The sequence below is a fragment of the Trichosurus vulpecula genome, chromosome 4 (genome assembly GCF_011100635.1).
Source record: "Trichosurus vulpecula isolate mTriVul1 chromosome 4, mTriVul1.pri, whole genome shotgun sequence".
NCBI classification, from domain to species: domain Eukaryota; kingdom Metazoa; phylum Chordata; class Mammalia; order Diprotodontia; family Phalangeridae; genus Trichosurus; species Trichosurus vulpecula.
Window position 1 is genome coordinate 192,258,324 of NC_050576.1, and position 13,332 is coordinate 192,271,655.

General features: G+C 42.3%; 1 protein-coding gene across 1 annotated transcript in view; it reads right to left on the bottom strand.

Annotated features, from left to right (window-relative positions):
- Nucleotides 1-12,271, bottom strand: part of MAP3K14 (mitogen-activated protein kinase kinase kinase 14) — a 49,366-nt gene extending 37,095 nt beyond the window's left edge. The window contains exon 1 of the mRNA XM_036757484.1: nucleotides 12,151-12,271. The gene's annotated coding sequence lies outside the window, so the exon portion shown is untranslated. The remainder of the gene's footprint in view (nucleotides 1-12,150) is intronic.
- Nucleotides 12,272-13,332: the final 1,061 nt, after the last annotated feature.

The window sequence follows — 13,332 nt, forward strand, 5'->3', positions numbered from 1 at the left end:
GTATGACCGCTTGTAGAGTATAGAGTACTCTGTCCCAAGCTTGAGGGGATGCACTGTTGTTTTCAGAGCTATTTCTACACAGTAAGCTCTGCCACACCAGCACTCCTCCTCCCCCAAGAACCGACAACCCAGACTGGACTCACATCTTAAGGAGGCTCTGCACTCCTGCTCAGATCCGCCACTTGATTCCTCCCACCAGGTGGACGTGGGACTGGAAGCAACTGCAGCTGTAGTCCTCAGAGCTGCACCACCTCTGCTGTCCCCAGGGTGGTGGCCGAACCGTGAACTCCTTCACTCTGTCCCTGCAGCTTTTCCCACTAACCTTCTCTGTTGTCTTTGGTGTTTGTGGGTTGAGAAGTCTGGTAACTGCCACAGCTCACTGATTCTGGGCACTAGGGCCTGTTCTGCCCAGCTCTCGGTCTGGTTGGTTCAGGCGTGGCTCACGCTGGGCTCTGCTCCCAGTTCCGTGGGATAGACCCTTCCCAGCGACCATCCAGGCTGTCCTGGGCTGCAGCCCTGCTTCCCTCTGCTATTTTGTGGGTTCTGTAGTTCTAGGATTTGTTCAGAGCCATTTTTTATAGGTGTTTGGAGGGACGTGGTGGGGAGCTCATGCAAGTCCCTGCTTTGCGGTCGCCATCTTGGCTCTGCCCCCTGGCAAATATGTTTATAAGGCAAATCATCATACACACACGCACACAAACATACACCCCATTTTATCCATTTTGTAAATCTGGATTCCCCAGCATATACCAGAATTTTCCTAAAGTAGGGTTCAACTACTACAAGAATGGGTTAAAGAAGATGGGCTCATTGTCACTGCAAGGAAGGATGCTTCTAAGGAATTGTATCCACTGATGACTAGTTCTGAGAGTAAGAAACTCATTTGAGGAACTTTCAAATAAATACTGAAAGCAAACAACTTTTCCACAGAAGATTTCCAACAGATGGCAGAAATGGAAGAAACTGCAGAGCCCAGGCTTTAGTCCTTACAGCGCAGCTCAACTTTCGCTGTGGTCTACTTTCAGAAACTGCCTTATCTTGACCTTCAGACAACTGGCCCCAAATATAAATACCATAATGATCAAGATTCTAGCTTGGGAAGCAAGTGAGCATCTTTCACTTCACATGAAAGAACAAAATTCTCCACAGACATCTATCCACCTTCCCACTTAGTTCCTTGTATCGTGTTGGAGAAGAAGAGGAGAAATGGGAAAGGGGTTCAGTCTTGAAGTCTGGCAATAACTATTCTCCACCAACTATTCTTTGGCAAAGGTGCATAAATCACAAATCATCGTAGTACCCCATCCTCTCTTATGTTATTTGGGAAGGAAAAAAGAAACCTTAGATGTACATCTTGTACTTGAACTGAGTACTTCTGTGATACTTGTTATCTGCTCACAAGGAATATACGGAATACCATCTTGGATCATTCATGAGTCTCTATGACCGCTCCCCTCCCCCATCCCACTCCTGTCCTTAAAACTTAATTTTCATCTAAATAACTTAGTATGGGTCACCCAGTCCCATCCCCCCACATTCTTCAGCTTCAATCCCAATAGCCTCTAATTGATACTTGTCATTTCTCTAAAGTGCTGACCAATGGATGACAGCCCAGATGAAAGACAAGGTTAAGATTCAGATGAAAGACAAGGTTAAGATTTTAGCATTCAAACATCTTCATGAAGCAAGTTTCTCTCATAAAGGTTTCATTTCTAAGATATAAAAGGAACTGAGTTTAATTTATAAGAATAAGAATCATTCTTCTATTGATAAATAGCCAAAGGACATGAATAGTCAGTTTTCAGGGGGAAAACCCAAGTTATCATTAGCCATATGAAAAATGCTAGAAATCAGTGAAGTCAGACTGAAATAGAAATGTAGAAAACCACAAACTAATATTATGTCGTCCTGTATTTTTGTTCATTTTGTTAAACATTTCGCAATTACATTTTAAACTTGTTCCCACAAGACTTAGGAGTGTGCAAGCAGGTAAGAGTTTGACACTTGTGCCATAAATCATTAAAAATTACAGAAATGCAAATTAAAACAACTCTGAGGTACTACCTCATATCCATCAAACTGGGTAATATGATTAAAAAAAAGGAAAATGACAAATGCTGGAGGGGCTGTGGGAAAACAGTTACATTAATGCACTGTTGGTGGAGCTGTGGGCCTGGAGGCCAGCTAGTGGCACAAGGACAGGTGGTGGAGCTTTTGAATGTCCAGAACACTGTATACCAGAGGGACTGGAACAAAGAGTTTGAGGAGGATAGTAAAGTGTAAGATAACTGGAAAGACAGAAGAGGGCCAGGTTGTAAAGAGTTTCAAATGTTAAACAGAATGGTTCTGATCTGATCCTTGTACCAAAAAGGAGCCCTGGAGTTTGCTGAGTGTGTGTGAAAGGGTGAGGAGTGTGACATGATCAGACCTGTACATTAGGAAAATCCATTTGCCAGATGAGTGAAGGTTCACTCAGAGTAGGGAAGCATTTGAGGCAGGGAGGCCAAATAGGAAGCTATTGTATAAGCCTAGGTGAGAGGTGATGAGGACTTGAACAAGGATGTTGGCTGTAGGAGTAGAGACCTATGAGAAAGATATTGTAGATAGAAAGGACACATTGGAAACTGCCTGGATATGTGGGATGAGTGAGGGATGTCATGTGGGCTATGATTGTGCATGACCTGAGGGATGGTGGTACCCAGGAAGGGAGAGAGGTGAGTCTGGGAGAGATAATGAGTTCTGTCTCAGACATGTGTTTGAGATGCCTCCAGACAATCTGATTTGTCCAATAGCCAGTTGGTGATGTGGTCCTAGAGCTCAGGGAGGGGATGGATATATAGTTATGGGAATCATCTGCATAGAGGTGATAATTGAACCCATAGAGCTTATGGAGCCACCAAAAGAAAGAGAACAGAGAAAACAGAAGAGTGTTCAGGACAGAACCTTGCGGTCACTCACAGTTAGTAGGTATACAGTGGAAGATAAGTCAGCAAAGAAGCTGGAGAAGAAGCAGTCAGATGTGCAGGAGGAAAATCAAGAGAAAGCAGTGTCCTGAAATCTGAGAGGTGAGAATATCCAGAAGGTCAAAGTGGCCCACAATGTGAAACATGCAGAAAGGTCAAGGAGGATGAGGTCTGAGAATAGGGCATTTGATTTGGTGATTAGGAGATTACTGGTAACTTTGGGGGAGGACAATTTCACCAAGGTGATGAAGTCAAAAGCAAGACTGCTGGGGTTAAGAAGAGAGTTGAGAGGAAGTTGAGGCACTGACTATGGTTTTTTTTTTAAAGAAGTTAAACTAAGAAAGGAAGGAGATATATAACAACAGCATGGATGGTAAGATCCAGTAAAGGCTTTCTGAAGATGGCAGAGCATTGGACATGTTTGGAGACAGCAGGGAAGGGACCAAGAGAAAAGAAGAGATTAAATATTAGAGAGGGGAGTGATAGTTGGGTCAACCTGTTGGAGAGACAACAGTAAGGGATGAGGTCAAAGGCGCATGTGGAGGGTTTGGCTTTGATGAGGAGCAGGGCTACCTCCCCATCAGAAATTGTAAAAGAAATGTGGGATCAGAACTATGTACATTTCTTGACATGCACTTAGCTGTGTGACTTTAATTCTTTCTCTCAGAGAATGACTAGCCAAATTCCATCAGTCTAGGTTGTCTGATAGTGGCTTCAGATGGCCCAGTTCACCAAGATAACATCCTATCCCAAAGTGTTCCCATTTCTTCATCCCAAGAATCACCATCATTCACACTACAGACTTAGGTCTGGTTCAGCCCTGCATTTCCTTATAAGCCTTTCAGCAATTCCTGATTACAACACATTAGACAAAGACCTGGCCTAGAAAAAAGGAAACTTCAGCAGGAAAGTGGGTGGCTGGTCATAGATACAATAACACTCCACACTCAAAAGGGGCCTACATTCAAACATTACATTATTTTGCAAATAAGCAAGATTCTTCTTTACAAAAAGGAAAACTTTAATGTGTCACCTAGTTGACCAGTTTCTGGCTGGGGAAGCAATCAGACTCCCAGTTCTTTTCACTGAGGGCTAAGCATCAGGTAACAAGCACCATGCCACCTTCCCTACCCACCCCCCTCACTTTATGGCGCAGTGAGCTCAGGAATTTTATCTCTCAATGGTTGGTGGATTTGTAGTTTAGGGGAGAGGAATCAATTAACAAATATTTACAGAATGCCTACCATGTGGAAGGCACAATACTGGGTACTTTAAGAGAGTCTTAAAAAGTATCATAGCTTTAGAGCTAGAAGAGACCTTAGAGGTCATGAAGCAAAATCTCCTCATTTTACAAACCCCAAAACTAAAACTAAGAGATATTAATTGACTTGTCTAGGGTCACAATGCTAGGAAGTGTTTGAGACAGTAATGGAACCCTCAGGTCTTTCAGACTGCAAATTTCTATCTGCTAAAGTGCTTCTCTAAAACGTCAGCAACCTTTGAGACATCTGTGTAATACTATCCAGGTTTATATTTTCTTATCAAATTTGTCTTTCTTGTAGTTTCAAGGACCTGATGGTACAAACAGGAGTCAAATAAAGAGTCTTCAGTTTGCTTTCTGTGCCTAGAACAGCTGTTACACAGACTCCGCCCTATATTAACAGAGCTTGGGACAAGGCTATTAGTGATTTAGTTGAGGGTGAGTGAAGTGATATGGCGGGAGCAGCCATCTAAAAATAAACAAAATAAACAAAAGATACTAACTCTATAAGATACTGGCTTCTAACCATCTTGGGCCTCAATTTCCATCTTTAAAATTAGCTAAGAGGTCACATTAGATGACAATATATCTAGATAAAGAAATTGAAAAAGCATTGGATTTAGGATCAGAGGCCTTGGGTTCAAATCCAAAGTGAGTCATTTAGCATCCATACGATCCCGGGCAAATTACTTAAAACCCTGTGGGCTGTTACCTTATCTGTAAGCTGTGGTTAAATTAAATCACTTCTAATATCCCTTCCAACTCTAATTCTATGGTCCTATGAGTAAAATACACTTTTAATAACAGCAACAAAATCTGACATAGACAAAAGATTTTGGAAAAGGATATAAAATCTCAGAAGTTACCATTATTTTGTCTCTTCTTTTAGCCAACTGTAAACTGGCATTTATGGTTTTATGGGTGATTTTATTCCTTATTTAATTTGTTTGGTTATGGTTACATTTATAATGAAATATTTTAAAAAATTTAACATGGTATTTTTCAGTGGCATGGCAGATCTGTGTTTGCCTACACTGAAAACTATACTGTAATAAAAAAATAAAGCTGGGGCAGCTAGGTGGCGCAGTGAGTAGAGCACTGGCCCTAGAATCAGGAGGACCTGAGTTCAAATCCAGCCTCAGACACTTGACACACTTACTAGCTGTGTGACCTTGGGCAAGTCACTTAACCCCAATTGCCCTGCCTTCCCCCCTCAAAAAAAAAAAAGAAATAAGGCTAGCCAGAATCCAAACTTGCAAATTATTAACAATAACTTGTGTTGTAGTGGATAGAGAGGAGGTGTCCAGCTTGAAGACCCAGGTTCAGGTCCTGCCTCTTCCACATACTTCCTGGGTAATCCTGAGCCAGTCACTTAACTTAACCTCAGTGCTCCAGGCAGTGAGATCTCTAATTTTCTAAGATCTGTATCATAAAGGGAATTTCCTCACCACTGTTCCTTGTACCAGTAAAGTCACTATCCTTTCCCACAGTACCCAATAAGCCTTTAGTGATGGTATTTGGATATAGCTCATAAATACTAATGAACAATTCACTTTGGAAGCATTCACAGAAACAGGCTCAATTTATAAGGCAGAAGGTCTATCAACAGGCCCGAGAACTGAACTACTGCTCTAGACACTAAAGATTTAAGCACCCTAGGGAAGACTATATCTAGCAGCACAACCACCATAGACAATAACACCTTACTGTTTGTGTAGGGTTTTGCAGTTTAAAGATCAATTTTCATTTTGATCCTTAAAAACAGCTCTATTGGGTAGGTAGTACAAATAGTATTATACCCAACTGACAGATGAGGGAGAAGGTTAAGAGAGGTATAGAGAGATGGGTGACTTTCTTAAGTCACATGGCTAGTTAGGAGCTGAGACTAGAAAACTTCTTCTAATTCCTCCTACAGTAGAAAAACACCACATCACACTACCCCTCAACAGATAAGTTGGCTAACAATCTGGGATGAGTAAACTAGGATAAAAGTCTAGCTCAGGAGTTCCCCCTGCTGCTTCTTTTTCCACAAAATGACAGTTAAAGAAGCCAGTTTGGCCATCCAGAATCAAGAGCCTAAATTCAGCCCTTTTCTTCACTGAAGCTCTCTATCCCTAGTCTGCTCAAATTCGGAAAGGGTAAAGGGGCAGAAAACAGCTTTCCAAGATCTGTCAAACAAAGGCTCTGTTTGCTCCAGGGGGTTTTCCCAGCTCCTTTGGGCCAAAGCTCTCATCCAGCCTCTCAACGCTATCACCTGCAAGCTGGCTATTTCCCACCTTCAAGGTGGCCCTGCTCAGGAGAGGAAATGACTCTAGTTGATAAGGGTACGCAAACTTCGATACACGGTGCTTAAAAAGTGGCTCCCTTAAAGCCAAATATACCTAAGTGCTAACATTTACTTCCCTACCCCTGCCTCCAAAGCAGGAATGTCTGGTCCCAGGAACGATGCCTCACTCAGTAACAAACAAGGGCTGCTCAGCCTTCCTCTACAACTGGGCCAGGGGAGCAGCCTGTCACCTACACCCCTGCAGAGATGACTCACCTTCCAGAGAAAGTAATATGCTCACCTAAGCAAAGATGCCTGGAATATGACTAAGGCTTCTATCAAGTTCACTCTGTGAAATAAATCAGATCTTTGGCTGAGTGCAAGTTCACTCTATTACCCAAAACTCAAGTCAAGTCTGGGAGCTCTGGCTCCGGAGGTAAAGGTTTCATTTTCATCTGAACTGAGTGCAACATAGAACACGACATCCGGTGATCTATTTTTTCTAAAAACTAGGTTCACTTTAGAAATGACTATCAGTCATCAATAAAGCTTCCCCAACAGAAAACAAAATGTTATTTAATGGGAACATTGGTTGGGTTAAAGCCCAGTATTTTCATTTTGTGTTTTTTTAAAAGAACATTTAAAACTAACTCAGAACCAAGGTAATTTTTCTTCAAAGAGAAACATGGATTGCGTCCATCCATCACCATCCACAGGCATTCAAAGATTTTGAGCTGGAAGAAACCTAGTACCTAGGGTCCTTAGGATCTTTCCCTCCCATCCTTAGCTGCCTTCTAGATAAGATCTAATACTGGTCATTTACACCTCTGTAGCCCTCAAACTCAAAACCAGGGATAAATTAGCTTCCTCTATCTAAAGAAAAAAAGTGTTAATAAGTTGGGAAAAAAACAAGCTTTTTTTTCTTCTGATTTACATAATAAGGGAGGCAAAATCCTATTTTTCTGGCAACAGATATACATTATTTTCCCTTTAATTCAAGCATCTGTAAAATGGGGGGGCGGGGAGGGGTTAGACTTGTTGCTCTCTCAAGGTCCTTCCTACTCTAAATTCTTTGATCTTATCTCTCAACACTTATGAGAAGCAAATGAAACAATTCATGTGAAAGTGTTTTGTGGTTATTCAATTATAAAGTGGTGGGCATTATTAACCTTCTATCCTGATGTGCCAGGTACTTAAATAAAAGTAAATATTCTGCTTTAGTAAAGCTCAAAGTTGACAGGTTGAGAGAAATCTGTCTGTACTATGCATAGATTAGTAGAAAAAGCACTGAATTAGGAATCCGGAAATGTGGGTTTTAATTCTGGCCATGCTACTAACTTCCCATGTGACCTTGTCCAAATTACTTAGATCTTCTGGTTCCTCATTTTTTTTTCCTATCTGCAAAACAAAGGTAAATCCTTGTCCTTTTTTTTTTTGTTTGTTTCAAAAGGCTACTGTGACAGCCCCAAATTGGAAACTAAGATATCCTCATATGAGGAATGGCTAAACAAATCATGGTATATGAATGTAATGGAATATTATTGTGTCACTAGAAATTACAAAGTGGACAATTTCAGAAAAAATTGGGAAGATCTTTATGAACTGATGAGGAGTCAAGTAAGCAGAATTAGAACAAATTATTGAACGATAGCATTATAGAGGAGGAAAAAAAACTTTAGAACTCTAATAATGTGAACTAAGAATCCAAAAGAAAGAGAATGAAACACACACCTTTTCTCCTGACAGAGAGGTAATGGACTTAAAAATGAAGAGAAAGACATACATTTTTGGACATGGCTAATATGGGAATTTATTTTGCCAGACTATGTAGATATATATTGAAGGATTTTTAAAAAATTTGCTCTGTGGGGAAAGGGAATAGTAGGAAAGATTAATTTTAAAAATACTTGTTTCTTGAAAAATAAAAATAATTTAAAAGCTACTATCAAAATTCATGATATGAATGGAAATTGTTTTGACTTTTTATTGCTGTATAATTTTAAGGTGTGACTTTTATTAAAAGGTTAAGGATGTCAAAAGAAGAAAAATAATAGGAAAAAAGTGAACCATAAAATGTTGGCAGCACTGGAAGGGACATGTTTAAACCTTCTAGTCCAACTCCCTTATACCACAAGTGAGGAAAAACCCTCCGAACTAGGGAGAATATAATGAAGGAGAATATAGGGCATTAAAAAATATTTTTCTTGGCATTAACAAAAGAAATCTAAAATACAGAATGGAAAACACACAATGAAGCTCAGTTCAACTGAAATTTTCTTTCCGCAACTTGCTGATCACCTAGCCTATCATTTTCTAATCTACTAAGTTTCTACTTTTTGATCAGTGCTTTTATGAAAATTTAAGCCTTTAACAAGAGTATTATTTTAAATGATCATCCCAATACACACTCCATTCCACCTTACCTCTATGGACACAAAGGGCTAAGTAACTTTTCTTAAGAGTTCCCAGGCCCAGTGTCATGGACTTTTTTTTTTGGCTAATAAACCCTATCAATTTCACACTGCTACCATCGAAAGTGCCCATAATGCTCAGATGTTTTCAGTTTAACTGAAATATTAAAATGAAGCAAACAGGAAGCATCAGAAACAACTGCGGTAGTGACTTATTAATCACGAAAGCAGAATTTTAGTTGCATTTTAACCTTTTGCCAGGAAAAATAAATCAGCTTTTAAATGATAGAGCGATTGCTAGACAAATGCTGCCTATATGCCATCTAGATGATTAAACGAATTTTTTACTTTCTTTAAGTATGAATTTGGATTAGAAAAGCTGAGATTTTTCCTCAAAAAAAAAAAAAAACAACAACAAAAAAAACAACATGTCAACCTCATCAAGGCAGGTAGGCCTGCTAACAAAGATCTGCTAAAAGTGACTGTGCCACTATGAAACAGGAAAAAAGAAATTTAAAGTAACTTAACACATCAAAATGATAGAACCACCACACCTATATAAAGGTCAAGCCAAAACACCCCTTAATGAAGTCTCATGACTCCTTTAGTTCTACCAAAGAATAAAGGAAGAAAAGTATGGTTCTGCCCAGTATGGCACTTTCATCATTCATCTAAAACTAGAGTCAGTGGGAGCAAGGCAAATAACTAATAAGGACACAGCTTCTCTTCTCAGCAACCAATGACACACGCCACTCCCCGCAGATCATAAAACAGCTTCTCAAATAAGACTCAAAATGAGGAACCAAACCTCCATCTGGTGAAGGGAACAGGCTCAACCAAACATTTTTATTAACAGGAAGACTAATCTGGCAGGTTTTAGGGGCTGTGACGACACTGAATATTTTTACCTTCTTTATGAAGGCTTAAAAAATCCTTCAGAAATGCTCCTTACAAACTAAAAGCCTATTTAGCTGTGTGACCAAGAGCAGAGATTTCCAGCCTTTTTGACAAAAGCAACACTTTCTTCCTTAAAATGCAACCTAATGCACTTATTTTTTAAAATTTAAAGTACACTTATTTTAAAAAAGTAAGTTACAATTCATTATGTTTTCAGAACTCTTCAAGAACTATCACCTTCGAGATAAAAACAATTTGGATTGATCCAACATTAGAGGACCAGGTCTGGTGAACTTAAAAAAAATTAACTATCTTGGTATAATTGGTTTCCTCTTTAATCTTATGTATTTTATGCATTTATAAACATTATTCTGAGAGGGGAGTCCATAGGTTTCCCCAGGTTGCCCAAAGGGGTCCATGACACAAAAAAGAGCCCCTGAATTGGGGTTTGCTGAACTAAGGTCAACTAAAAAACAAATGAGAAAGTAAGATTTCTGGGAAACAAAATACCCACCAACAAAATATCCATTTCAACTAAGGCAAGCGTCCCTCTTTGAGTGCGCACAATTCCTGGCACATAGTAGGTGCTTGATGACTAAGGTGACGGACAGTATACTATTGGTTGGGTTTAATGTTAAGATTGCCCATTTCCAAATGAAACATTTCTTCTTCCACTCCAAGATTTTAAATTTACAAGACTGTCTGCAGTCCATGGATCCTGGAACTAGGAGTCAAGAGCCCTGTACTCTGGAATCTCATCTCTGCCACCAATGAGCTGTGTCACCTTAGGCAAGTTGAGTTTTCTTTCTGTCTTACCTTCCTTATAGAGAAGTTGTAAAGACAAGATAAGATCAATATGAAAACGCTTAGAAAAGCTCAATTCAACACAGACATTTATTAAGGGCTTCCTGGGTACAATGTAAGCTCTTTGAGGCCATCTATCTTTGTTTTTGGATCCCCAGTCTAGCATAGTTCCTTGTGTGATAACAAATGATTAATAAATGCTTGTTGAATTAAACTGTAAGCAAGCTTATGTCACCTTTAACATAAAATATAATAAAAACTATTATGATAAAAATTATTAAAATAATGCTCCTGCCCTTAGGAGTTTATAATAGAGCAGAAGAGAGCAAGATTCAAATGTAAAGTATTATTACCTTCTTTTAAGTTTTTCTGAAAGACCCAGTTCTAGACAAGAGATTGTGAATCTTTACTGAAACAATTATTAAAGTGACAGTCTAGATGGCTCTATGGGCCCTCCACCCGCTACCACATTAAATTTCATTTGCATTTACACGAGTTGTTAAATCGTCAGGATGTTTTACAAGCTATCTTGATCTTCGTTGTATCCCCAGGGCCTAGTCCAGGGACTGACCTGTAGTAGGCACTAGATGAAAGCTTGTTTAACAGAACTGAATTATTTGTTTACATTTTAATAAGAAATATATTACCATTTTGAGAGTTCTTACTTCTTTTCCTTCCCCCCCACCCCCCCCATTTGTCCCCTCCCTCTTCTTATTCCTTTGCCTACTCAGGGCTGAGAATATTCTTTTAACCACCGTTGGGGGAAGCACTTTTCTGAAGTTTTTGAGCATTGGGGGTGCCTAGCCGGACAAAAACGTCTCTGACTTTGTATTAACATTGTAGCCATGCCTCTCGACTTAGGAACCGGGAGAGGGATACAACCCTCCTATTTGCCAAGACGGGAAGGGAATCACTCTATCCCGACCGAGCATACCGTAAAGAGATCCTGGGCTGAATAGAAGGATGAAGAATCCGCAAAGCTTTCCTAAGTAGGCTTCCGAGGCTCCAGTACCAGGGCCCCTGGATGGAGGGAGGATGCTAGGGGAGTGACACGCGTGGGGTTTTAGACAGGAACATTTCTTTCGAGGGCCAAAGAATGTCAGGTGGGCTCTTAGACGGCCAGGAACTCAGCCGCCTCGGTTTACGAAGGAAGGTGACCCACCTCGGTTTACAGACTCTGAGCGGCTAAGGGGGGCTGGTCCACGTTCCTCAGACGAGTCGCCGGGCGGCAGCTAAGGCACGTCTGCGGGCAGCCCGCTTAGGGGAGCCGAGTCGCCGTCCAAGGAGGACGGGGAGGCAGTGGAAGGGGGGTTGGCCCCGGGCGGAGAAGGGCAGGTCCCCCCGCAGATGTGGACCTTGGGGCTGAGGAACGGGCCGGGGTGCGGGCGCCGGGGCGTGGGGCAGGCAGCCGGCAGGGCCTCGCTGCCCAGGATCCCCGAGGAGGGCCCGGGGCTCCGGTGGAGATGCGCGCCCCGACGTCCAGGGGGCCCCACTCTCACAGCCCCGGAGTCCGCGCGCGCCAGCCTGCCAACCTGCCCGCCTACCTACCGGCACCGAGTGCCGCGCTCTCGTCTTCTTCCGCTGCCGCCGTCGCCGCTGTTGCTCGGCTTCGATCCCCTCACTTGACGGCTCTGGGCACCCGCCCGGCCCGGCCCCGCCCCCAGGCTCCAACCTCGGCCTCGGGCCCCGCCTCTCCACCTACACTCGCCGGGCGCCGCTCCTTCCACGCGTTCCACTCGACTTCTGACTTTCGGGGCGGGGCCCTAAGCAAACTCCCAACTTGAGAGGAGAGTCCAATCGCCCGCCCCCTCCAAGTCGCTCCGCCTCCTGGGAGCGGTGATTGGCGAGAACGTGTTCTATCAGAAATGGGCGTTATTTCCGGACAATGCTTGCCGAGGCCGACAGATCCTGAGCCAGACTGGAGGTGGTGGCGGCGGCGGCGGCTTGAGGCCCGGACGAGGTTGGGGCAGCTGCAATGGGTAGGAACTGCACATGCGCCAATCCTTACCGGATGCTTTCCGGAGGTTACGGGAAGGAAGAGTGACCTTGCGCATGCGTGGGCTTTGGTTGTCTTGGAGACGAATCAGTTCTGGAGGAGGAGGAGCCTCCTCTCTTTCCGTTCCTTCTAAACCTACAGAAGCCAGTAATGTTCAGTAGGAAACGTGCTATATTTACCAATCCAGAAACAAAGTTCGAATCCCAGTTTTTCCGCTTACCAGCCGCGTGAACCTGCACAAATCACTTTAACTGCTCGGTACCTGTGTTTCCTCGTCTGGTTCCCACAAGGTTCGTTTAAATCCTAAAATGCGAGCTATTATTATGAACAGTGCCAGACACGGGGTCAGAGGTTTTGAGCTGAAAGAGACCGGCTAGTCCAAAGTCCTCATTTTAAAGATGAGAATCCGGGGTCTAGAGAGATCAAGTGACTTGTTGAGAGTCACAGAGCTGACAAATGTCAGAGACAGAATTTGAACCCGGTTCGTCCTGACCCCCCAGTCCAGCATTCTACCCACTATCTCACAGGCACTTAATAAATGCTTGTTGAAGAGGCAGCTAAGTGGTACAGTGGATAGAGCGGTAGACCTCGAGTCAGAAAAACAGGTTCAAATCTAGCCTCACATACTTCCTGGCTTACAGCCTGCCTCAGTTTCCCCATCTGTACATACATAATAGCACCTGCCTCTCAGGATTGTTGTGAGGCTCAAACGACATAGTATTTGTAAAGCTCTT